We start from the raw sequence: 11371 nt of genomic DNA, 5'->3' as shown, positions 1-11371 counted from the left end.
TCCCACTGACACGTCGTCACACCCGGATATGATGCCCGGCCACCCTACTGTCGCACCAGCGCATCTCTGCATCCCACTGACACGTCGTCACACCCGGATATGCTGCCCGGCCACCCTACTGTCGCACCAGCGCATCTCTGCATCCCACTGACACGTCGTCACACCCGGATATGCTGCCCGGCCACCCTACTGTCGCACCAGCGCATCTCTGCATCCCACTGACACGTCGTCACACCCGGATATGCTGCCCGGCCACCCTACTGTCGCACCAGCGCATCTCTGCATCCCACTGACACGTCGTCACACCCGGATATGATGCCTGGCCACCCTACTGTCGCACCAGCGCATCTCTGCATCCCACTGACACGTCGTCACACCCGGATATGCTGCCCGGCCACCCTACTGTCGCACCAGCGCATCTCTGCATCCCACTGACACGTCGTCACACCCGGATATGATGCCTGGCCACCCTACTGTCGCACCAGCGCATCTCTGCATCCCACTGACACGTCGTCACACCCGGATATGCTGCCCGGCCACCCTACTGTCGCACCAGCGCATCTCTGCATCCCACTGACACGTCGTCACACCCGGATATGCTGCCCGGCCACCCTACTGTCGCACCAGCGCATCTCTGCATCCCACTGACACGTCGTCACACCCGGATATGCTGCCCGGCCACCCTACTGTCGCACCAGCGCATCTCTGCATCCCACTGACACGTCGTCACACCCGGATATGATGCCTGGCCACCCTACTGTCGCACCAGCGCATCTCTGCATCCCACTGACACGTCGTCACACCCGGATATGATGCCCGGCCAGCCTCCTGTCGCACCAGCGCATCTCTGCATCCCACTGACACGTCGTCACACCCGGATATGATGCCCGGCCACCCTACTGTCGCACCAGCGCATCTCTGCATCCCACTGACACGTCGTCACACCCGGATATGCTGCCCGGCCACCCTACTGTCGCACCAGCGCATCTCTGCATCCCACTGACACGTCGTCACACCCGGATATGCTGCCCGGCCACCCTACTGTCGCACCAGCGCATCTCTGCATCCCACTGACACGTCGTCACACCCGGATATGCTGCCCGGCCACCCTACTGTCGCACCAGCGCATCTCTGCATCCCACTGACACGTCGTCACACCCGGATATGCTGCCCGGCCACCGTACTGTCGCACCAGCGCATCTCTGAATCCCACTGACACGTCGTCACACCCGGATATGCTGCCCGGCCACCCTACTGTCGCACCAGCGCATCTCTGCATCCCACTGACACGTCGTCACACCCGGATATGCTGCCCGGCCACCCTACTGTCGCACCAGCGCATCTCTGCATCACGGCATCCCACTGACACGTCGTCACACCCGGATATGCTGCCAGGCCACCCTACTGTCGCACCAGCGCATCTCTGCATCACGGCATCCCACTGACACGTCGTCACACCCGGATATGCTGCCAGGCCACCCTGCTGTCGCACCAGCAGGCCTCTGCATCACGGCGTTGTACCAACCCGTTGTCACATCAGCACACCTCTGCGTCACAGCGTCACACTGACACATTGTCACACCCAGATATGCTGCCATACCAATCTGCTGTCATGCAAGTGTGACTGCCCCCAATTGGACATAAAGCTCAGTGACTCAGGCAACCCTTAACCATGGCTATATTTAAAGTAAACAAAAGAAAAACACAGACTATACCAATAGTGTACATAGTCAAAGGAGACAACTTAGGTAAAACAAAGCAGCTGATGGTGATGTATGATGTTGTAGCTTGAGATCATGGGATTCTGGACCTCAAACCAAGCTTTGCAGCCTGATTTGGGTACAAGAGGAGGAACACAGGACTGTCAGCAATCAGGGCCAGCCATAGGTCTGATTCAACCGATTTGGCCGAATCGGGCCCCACGCCTAAGGGGGCCCCATACCCTGAACTCGGAAGTGTGCCAGGCCATGGGCACGAGTTACTATTCAGAGCCGGGGGCCCTGCTCCATCAATACGTGGAGCTGGGTCTCTCCTCCGGCTCTGCCTGGAGTGGGCTCTGGCCCCCCCGCACGTCCTCCCACCCCGACCCCCAGAGCGTCCTCCTTGACCCCGGACCGTCCTTGCTGTGCGCGGCTCTCAGCACAGCTCCCCCTCGCTGGCTGCTGCTGCCATGCACAGCATTGAGATGGGCAGGGAGACCCCCAGGCGTGAAGTGATGTCACGGCCCGGGATTTTAAAACTCTTTGGAGCCACGTTGCGGGGCGTGACTGGCTCTGGGTTCGGACTCTGGGGCCTGAGTGCAGACTCCGGCCCCGCAAAGTGGAAGGCAGAAGGTAGGGAAGGGGCTTGTGCGGCGGGGAAGGGAGAGGAGGAGGGGTGGGAGAGGAAGGGGTTTGTGTGGGGGGGGTGGGAGAGGAAGGGGCTTGTGCGGTGGGGGGAAGGGGTGGGAGAAGAAGGGGCTTGTGCAGAGGGGGAGGAGGAAGAAAGGAGAAGGCACCAAGAGACAGGGTGGAGGAGAGACAAATGGCAGGAGGCCAAGCGCAGACAATGAGGGAAAGGTCAGGAGGGGAGATGTCAGTGGTAGGGGGGACAGGGTGATGCTGGGAGAGGAGAGGAGAGGAGAGGAGAGGGGAAGGGCATTGGGGGCTAGGGGAGGAGGGGGAGGTTCTGGGAGAAGGCTTGAAAGAAGGGGTAGGCATGAGAAAGGTGGGGATGGAGCAAGTCATGTGAGGGCACAGGGGCAGGAGGGGAACTGGGCAGAGAGTGGTGAGGGGGTGGGCATCAGAGAAAAAGAGGGCAAAGGGGGCAGGGGCAGTAAGAGAAGGGGGACGCACCAGGAGGGTGCAGGTGCCAGGGGATTCTGGGGTGAAGCAGAAGGGCAGACAACTGCAGGGGAAGGACCAGCACCAAAGGAGAGAGGCAGGGCAGGTGTGTAGACAGAGGTATTGGAAGAGGGGATGAGGAGGGGTAGCTCACTTGATCATAGTGGGGCTACTAGAGGAGTGGGCACAGGGGAGAGTGAAGGGCTGGTGGAGGGGGGCAGGTCGCAGGAGGACTGAGGGCAGTGAGAAGGGCAGGAATCAGGACAGCAAAGGAGGATGAGAAGTTGGGGGGCAGCAGGCACCAGGGGAGATGATGGAGCAAGGAGAGGAGATATGGAAGCAGAAAAAAAGTAAAGGTTTAAAAATATTTATTAATAACTTGGTATGCTGCCCAAGGCCAGTTTGTTTGCGCCCCGCGGTGCAGTTTGGGTTTATGTGGGGATCAACATGTGGCCGGTGAGTGGGAGCCAAAACAAAAAAGTAGTCAGTGTAATGATCTTCTGTTGATATGCGTTTTAGTAGTTAAATTCTTGGACTGTCATTGCTTATGAAAAGTGCTGTCACATGGGTAGAAATCAAGTATATATTATATTTTATTAATATCAGCAGAACTGACTTAAACGGGGCATGTGTGTTGTGTAGTCTTGCCTTAATCTTTGTATTCATGCCTGTCTGTGTGAGAGAAGCTATTTGTATATATTTGCTTGCATATGCAACCACACTTAAGTTGAGGCCCTCAGCATGTTCTGTAAGTATCAGTGTGGTCCCTGGGGCTTCCAAAGTTGAGTTGCCCTAGCTCATCCCTGACAGGTGTCTGTCTAACCTGGTCTGAAATATCTCCAGTGATGGAGATTCCGCAATCTCCCTAGGCAATATATTCCAGTGTTTAACCACCCTGACAGGCAGGAAGTTTTTCCTAATGTCCAACCTAAACCTCCCTTGCTGCAATTTAAACCTCCATTGCTTCTCATCCTAACTTCAGAGGCCACGGAGAACAATTTTTCTTCCTCCTCCTTATAACACACTTTTAGGGTATGTCTACACTGCCACCCTAGTTCCAACGAGAGTGGCTAATGTAGGCATTCGAACTTGGTTCTTACTGCCCATTAACTACTCCTTTCCCACCACTAGTTTGAAAAAGTGAGAAAGCTTTAGCAAGAATGAACAACATGGAGTCCAAATTGTTGTTATGGCACAACACCATCATAAATAGTCGACTCAATTTTGAATCATGGACTCCATTGATTTCTGTCCCATAATTAACTCATTTATATCAGAACCATGGGGGGCTAGGGGTAAGGGGCTAGCAGCTGGTGGGCAGAGCCCAGTTTGTCAACTAAATAGGCCCCGTACTAACCCCCACCCCCATGCCCAGGGGACTAGTGAGGGGCCTGGTGCCAGAAGGGCTGAATTGGGGGTGAAACAGGAGTGGAAAAAGGTGAGGTCCTCTTTAGGATAGGGTGGTGTGGGCAGGAGTCACATGCAGGGGCGGATATAGGGCAGGGCGAGCGGGACGGCCACCCCGGGCCCTGCCCTTCAAGAAGCCCCGCGCAAGCACCGTGGCAAAAGGGGGCCCCGCAAAATTGTGCTGCCCTGAGCCCCGCAAAATGGTCATCTGCCCCTGGTCACATGGAGGCAGTCATGTGATTGGTGCCCCCCTTGTGTACCTTCTCAACATTCACCATGGCTTATACTAATCATTACAGTAAACACATAATTCAAACATAAACATTAACTTTTAACATAATTAAGCACACATTTAGGAGAAATCTTCCCAACATATCCCCTGCTTGATAGATACTATTGTTTTCCAACTTTGTGTCTGTTACGATGGATGACAGATAGATGACATTAAGTGCAATACAGGATGGTGCATGAAACAGATTAGCTGTAGCATGCTAAATGACTTTACATGCTTAACCAGCCTTTTCCTTATCCAGATGGTCAGGTAAATTAAGTACAAGATTACAACAGTTTGAATAATTAAAACGACCATAATTGGGTGTAATAAGATTCCCATAATGCTCAGTAATCACCGTGTATATTAAAAATACTGCCCCACCATGTACTGCTTTGACTTCATCCTCGACCCTCTGCGATATTTGTTTAATTTGAGAGGTCAAATGATGCATGTTACCAGTATTTCCTTACCTTTAGCTTGGATACACTTCAGGTGATAGGTCCTCTAGGTTTGCACCCTGGTGTATTGGTTCAATATGGTCAATAACATATCATTTGACTCTATAGTCTCAAGCTTGATCTCAGGCACAGTGATGTTTATATCACAACCATGGGAATATTGCACAAATACAGATAAGGTTATGCAGATGGGTTATGCTTAATGGTATAGAAACTATTTACATCAAAATTTGTACACAGACTTTTCAGGCATACCCGGTGCCTATCCACAAATACAACCACGGATTGGTTAGAGGAGTGTGATGATGTTAATTGATAATAGCATCTCCCTTTTTGTGCATTGATGCAGGCATGTGACTTCGATTATTCCATATGTACCATATAGCTTGCTGTTTTGTATGGATTGAAAGATTATGGCAAAATACTCACTACCCTGTAGCTGTATCCACTTGGTAACTTGCATTGGCCACAAGATGGATGTGTTGACAAGCAAACCTAATGGCATTTGTGGCTAAATGGTTTCCTTATGGCCAGTAGTTAAGGTATAAATCAATAGGAGGAAGGTTTTATTGTGACTGAGGTAGATGAAGTTCACCATATACCACCATTCTTGATGTGACTTCTCAAAGTCTGTGGCATTCCTCCATGTTGTGTTTCTCATTTCTATTAGAACTAGACTTTTAAGACCATCATGCACTACTGCTTTCAGCATATCTAGAAGTCACTCCTGGGCTTGTACTCAAGCAAGGACTTGCAACAGATTTTATTGTAAAATAGCAAGACATCCAATAATTTTAAGGCAGTCAAGTTCTTGCACCTGAAGCCAATGAAGTACTATGTTAGCAGTGTCGCTTCAACAGTGCCCATTTCGGTAAGGGAATCAGTCAGTGGGTTCGATAGAGGCTATATCATGACCTACCTCTCCGATCTGACTAGTCAGCATTTGCTGATCTATGGAGTTCAGTAAATCTAGCCTGGCTCCTACCCTATCTAACAGTTTGGCAGGTCTTATGTGGAGATTTTGTGGAATTACACCTTGTGCTCATACCTCCCATCTCATAAGCAGTTGATTTATAAAACTCAGGCATTGCAAATGAAGTGTGGCAACAGAATGTTGAATTGCCATTATTACCTTTTTTACAGAGAATTCAGGATTGATTATTATTGTACTGGACACATCCTTTTTGATGACAAGTGGGCCTATTTCCTTTGTGTATGGTTCATGGATAATTAATAATTCAAAGCTGTTCCTAACCTTAAACAGTGCTTAGACATACCATATTCTGGTATCATTTCTGAAACAGGAACAGTTACATTTTACAGATTCCAGTTTACAAAATTGAAATTCAGCAGCATTATCAGGCATGAGGCATGGCGCTGTCATGCCTGGTTCCCTGCACCATTTCTTTTGGCTATATGCAGCATCCCAGGCCCCGTTTGTGGGCCGATAGCTGCAGCCATGCATGCAATGATTCAGGCCAAAGTGCTAATAGCACAAGTGGGGGCTGCATTTCTGACAGGCTGCCACTTGATTCTTCCAGCAAGGAGGCTGCCAAGCCACTGCCTCAAACTCTGACTTTTGCAGGACTGTTCTCTTTCCACCTATGGAGATAGCATCTCCTGTACAAAATGGAATAGATCCACATCTCTTTGTGGAGCACTTACCTTGAGATTTTTCTTATGGTAACACTAAAGGATTACCAGTCCTTTTTGCCAAAGGTTGGAAGGGCAGCCACATTGAGGCTCCTCGCCAGCACCACTCATCTCCAGTTTGTGAGTTCCCTCCCCAAGCCATTGGGCCATATGCAACTGTACAGCAGAGTAAAATAAAATCAATAAAATCTTAAACTAGAATTCACAAAGATTAGCTGCTCTCCTGGCATGATTGTCACAATCTGTTAACATTCAGTTTGGCCAACAGGGCCAGGAAGTTGGACTGGCACACAGCATCTGATCATGTGTGGAAGCAGCTTGACAGTCTATCCAACTCCCTGTTGGGTATGATAGGGAAAAAATAAGACAAAGATGTATATGCTTCAAGAACAGTTAACCAAGACTTATTGGGAACTTAACAATAACAGCGATTGGGAATGATAACTAAAATAAATATCCATATATAAATGCAAGTGTTACTGCCCCAATTGGGCATACAACCTTTAAGTGTAGATATATTTAAACTAAACAAAAAGAAAACAAGGACTACACCAGTACTGTACTTAGAGGAGACAACTTCAGGTAAAACAAAGCAGCTGATGGTGATATATCTCATTGTATCTTGAGATCATGGGATTCTGGACCTCAAATCAAGCTTCTTATCTTGACTTGGGTACAGTAGGGAGAAACACATGTCCATCAGCAAAGGTCTACTGGAACCAAGATTGAAGACAGAGACGTCACTGGAATGAGGATATAGGTAGATAGATATTACAGTTTGTGAGTGATGGTAAGTGATGTCTTCTTAACTGATGGTGTGTGTCCAGAGACTCTGAGGAGATCCTCAACGCTTGTTGAAAGCAATGTGATACCTGGTTCCACTTTGATAGAAAGCAGAATACTTAGGTAAATGACTCATTTTATAGGTACAGTGGAAAGAAACTAGCTGGTTCTAACTATGCCCCCTCCCCACCAGGAATCCATTGCTCCTTTTCTACCACTAGTTTGAAAAAGAGTGAAAGTTCTGACAAGAAAGCAACAACATGGAGTCAAAGTTGTTGTTATGGCACAACACCTTCTAGAATAGTCCTGACTCCACTTGGAATCATGGACTCCATTGATTTCTATCCCATAATTAACTCAGTTTGTATTAATCACTACCACGAACAAATAATTCAAATATAAACGTTAACATTTAACATCATTAAGCACACATTTAGGGAAAATCTTCCTAATAGTGTGACCTAGCAATTGGAGGCCCATAGGCTGCGTCTAGACTGGCATGATTTTGCAGAAATGGTTTTAATGGAAAAGTTTTTCCGTTAAAAGTATTTCCGCAAAAGAGCATCTAGATTGGAACAGATGCTTTTGCGCAAAAAGTGCTTTTGCGCAAAAGCATCCGTGCCCCGTATAGACGCGCTTTTGCACAGGAAAGCTCCAATGGCCATCGGGCTTTCTTGCGCAAAAAATTAAGGTGCCTGTCTACACTGGCCCTCTTGTGCAAGTATTCTTGCGCAATCGGGCTTATCCCTAAGTGGGAGCGTCAAAGTATTTACGCAAGAAGCACTGAATTCTTACATTAGAACGTCAGTGCTCTTGCGCAAATTCAAGCGGCCAGTGTAGACAGCTGGCAAGTTTTCATGCAAAAACGGCCACTTTTGTGCAAAATCTTGCCAGTCTAGATGCACTCATTGAGTATTCTGCGTTCAGGTTGGCAGAGTATACCAACCACAGTCAATGTGGCATCCCTTGGATACAGAGCAGTGTGGCTTAGTGGCCAATACTCCATGGGGTACCACCAGGGAGGAAGATAGTTTGGGTAGGCTGGCCTGGCTCACCTGATTGCACCAGGTCCTGATCTAGTGGAGTGCCAGTGGTTTGTCATTGGGTCAGCAGAAAATCTCATGGAAAAAAACTTCATTTCACGTGGTTGGGAAATATCACTCACTTACCCTCCCTGAGTCACTTCCTACAATACTTCCTAAAGGTGCAGTCCATGGAGCATTGGGATCTTCTGGCTCATTAGCACAGGTTGGCCACAGATCTCCAGTCTGAATCTTGGGATCTCTAGCTCCTGCAGGCGAGGGCTGGAGATTTCACAAAGGTTCTTCTTCTCCCACAGTCAGTCCCCAGATTGAACTGGACTGCTCCCTTTTCTAGTACCATAGCACTTGGAACATACCCAGTAGGATTTGTAGGTGAGATTTCCTCCACCCATTGTGTGGGATTAACCTCTTCTGGCCCAGAGTGGGGTATGCTTACCCTGTCACATATTCTCCTCCATAAGAGGCATCCCAACAGGTGGTCCTTCCCCCACTTCCTCCTCCTTCAGAGTGTGTCTACACAGCACCCTAAATTCGAAATAAGATACGCAATTTGCGCTACACAAATATTTCAGAATAGACTATTTTGAAATTTGGCACATCTATACATTGATTTAAAGAGGAATAAGGGATCTTTCGGAAAAGGGTTTATTTTCCGAAAGATCCGCGTCTAGACTGGCGCTTTTTTCCGGCAAAGCTCCGAGCCGGAAAAAAACGGCAGCCATGTTTATGCAAATGAAGTAGGGGGGATTTAAATCCCCGCTTCATTTGCAATTGCCATGTGTCTAATTTGCATCCCTTTTACGGAAAAGGGATGCAGTCTAGACACAGTCTGATAGTATCTGGCTAATCCTAAGAACTAGCTTACCTGCTTCTTTTTCTTTGGTGTTGGGGGTCTCTGATAAGGCTTGCACCTTATCAGTCAGTAGCCATAGCTTATCAACTCCTTGCATGTCCAAGATAAGTCACCTCTTCCTATCCAAACAGCTTTTCATGGGGTTGGCAGTGAGACTGATACCCCCAAGGGCCTAGGGAACATTAGTAAGGTACTAATGGTGGTCCTCTCAGTTGCTACTATAGACAACAATGTTATCTATATAAGTTGCTGTGTACTGGTTGTTGGGTTGTAACACTTTATTCATTAGCCTCTGGAAGGTGGTGCCTGCCCCATGTAATCCAAATTTCATTGTTATGAATTGGAAGAAGCCATATGGCATGGGAGTAACAGTCTTCACTCAGGAGTTAGGACTTAGGGATATCTGCCAGTTCTTTCATTAAGTCCAGGGTTGACAGCATAGATGAAAGTAAGCAGGTGCGCAGCTCCAGAAAGTACTGGCTGCGCTGGGCAAAAGCCAGCAGGGAGCTATTTAAAGAGCTGGCAGGGACCCAGGTTACAATAGGATAGTAGAAATGTTAAGTTACTTTCACCACTGGTTGACAGATTTTTGGCTCCCTCTGGAACTTTCTCAGTACATGGCATTCGGTAAGGATGGTTTTGACTTTTCAGAAATAAATACAAAATGGGATGGCCCTGCCTGGTTTCAGTACCAAGACAATCAGGCTCCTTCATTCACACTGAAATGCCTCAAATACTCCTATCTTGAGCATCTTTTGAGTTCCTAGTAGACAGCAGCCCTCACCTTTCAGGGGAGAGGCCTATGGTCATACTTCACTTGCTGCACTAGAGTTGTCCCAGTGGAGATTTGTGTGGGTTGGTTATACAGTATAGGACATTCTGAAAACCCTGTAAGAGGTGCTATACTTGTTCCTGTTACATGGGGCTGAGGCTTTTTTTCCAGTACTGCCAGTTTAGGGTCCAGGAATTCCCCATTAGGGGCCTCAGTTCCAGTTCAGGTGGGGACAGTGCAATGAACAAGGCCTCCCTCATATTTAAATAGGTTCATATGATATATGAGCACTTCCTTCTTTCACCCTGGCAACCTGATAGCCCACGGGTCTTATGACAGGACATCTTGAAGGGGCCCTAGGTTTTGATTCTGTAGAGCAGATGTAGGGAAACTCCAATCTGCAGGCTGAATCAGGTCATCTGCTTAATTTGATCTGGCCCAGAACAATTCTGTGTGCCATAGGCAGGAAGCCCTGAGCTTTGGTGCTCCTTGTGTGAGGCTGGAGCATGAGTCCATTCCCACTACAAGCAGGACTGCATTAAGAAAGGGACTTTAGGGGCTGCATCCTAGGGGCCTGGGCTAAGGAGCATCCCACAGAAAGATGGGATACCAGAAATCCAGATCTTTTTGCAAGGTTCCCTTAGGCCAAAGCTCTGGACCACAAGCACTAAAGCTTCTGTGAGTTATCCAGTCCTACCTGAGCGGGGGTGGGGGAAAGTGGCTTTGAGTGTTGCCATCCTCCCTCCTAGGCTGGAGCTGGGCGAGCACCAGTGGAAGCTCTGTCACCTGTGCTACACTTGTCTGCAGGTTCTGCCCCTGCAGCTCCCATTGGTATCCTGGACAATGGGAGCTGCAGGGGACAGTAGTTGAGGTGCCTGCAGGCAAGCGCAGGGCAACACAGCCCTTGTTGAGCCGCCTGCTTCCCCATCAAGACCAAAAGGGAGCACCCCACACTTTAACCATCTGCCCCAGCCCTGAGCTCCCTCCCGCACACTAACTCCCTCCTAGACCCCACATTGCAACCCTGAGCCCCCTCCCTGAGCCCACTCCAGCACTTCTGCCCAGATACTGCACTATCCTGAGCCCCCTCATGCCCAGAAGAGTTAAGTTGGTCTTGACTACAGATGAATTGAGAGATTTTTTTTCCTTGTGTGTAGCTCCGACTGATTTTTTGTGTCAGTTGCCCGACAGAAAAAAAGGTTCCCCACCCCAGCTGCAGAAAGCAAAAATGCAACATTCAATGTATCAATTAATGTTTATAACGCATTTTGAAGAAGAAAACTGCTATATACATGTAGTATTATAG

This window comes from Pelodiscus sinensis, chromosome 3, assembly GCF_052426305.1.
Source record: "Pelodiscus sinensis isolate ZL-2025 chromosome 3, ASM5242630v1, whole genome shotgun sequence".
Taxonomy (NCBI): domain Eukaryota; kingdom Metazoa; phylum Chordata; order Testudines; family Trionychidae; genus Pelodiscus; species Pelodiscus sinensis.
This window is presented reverse-complemented; position numbering follows the sequence as displayed.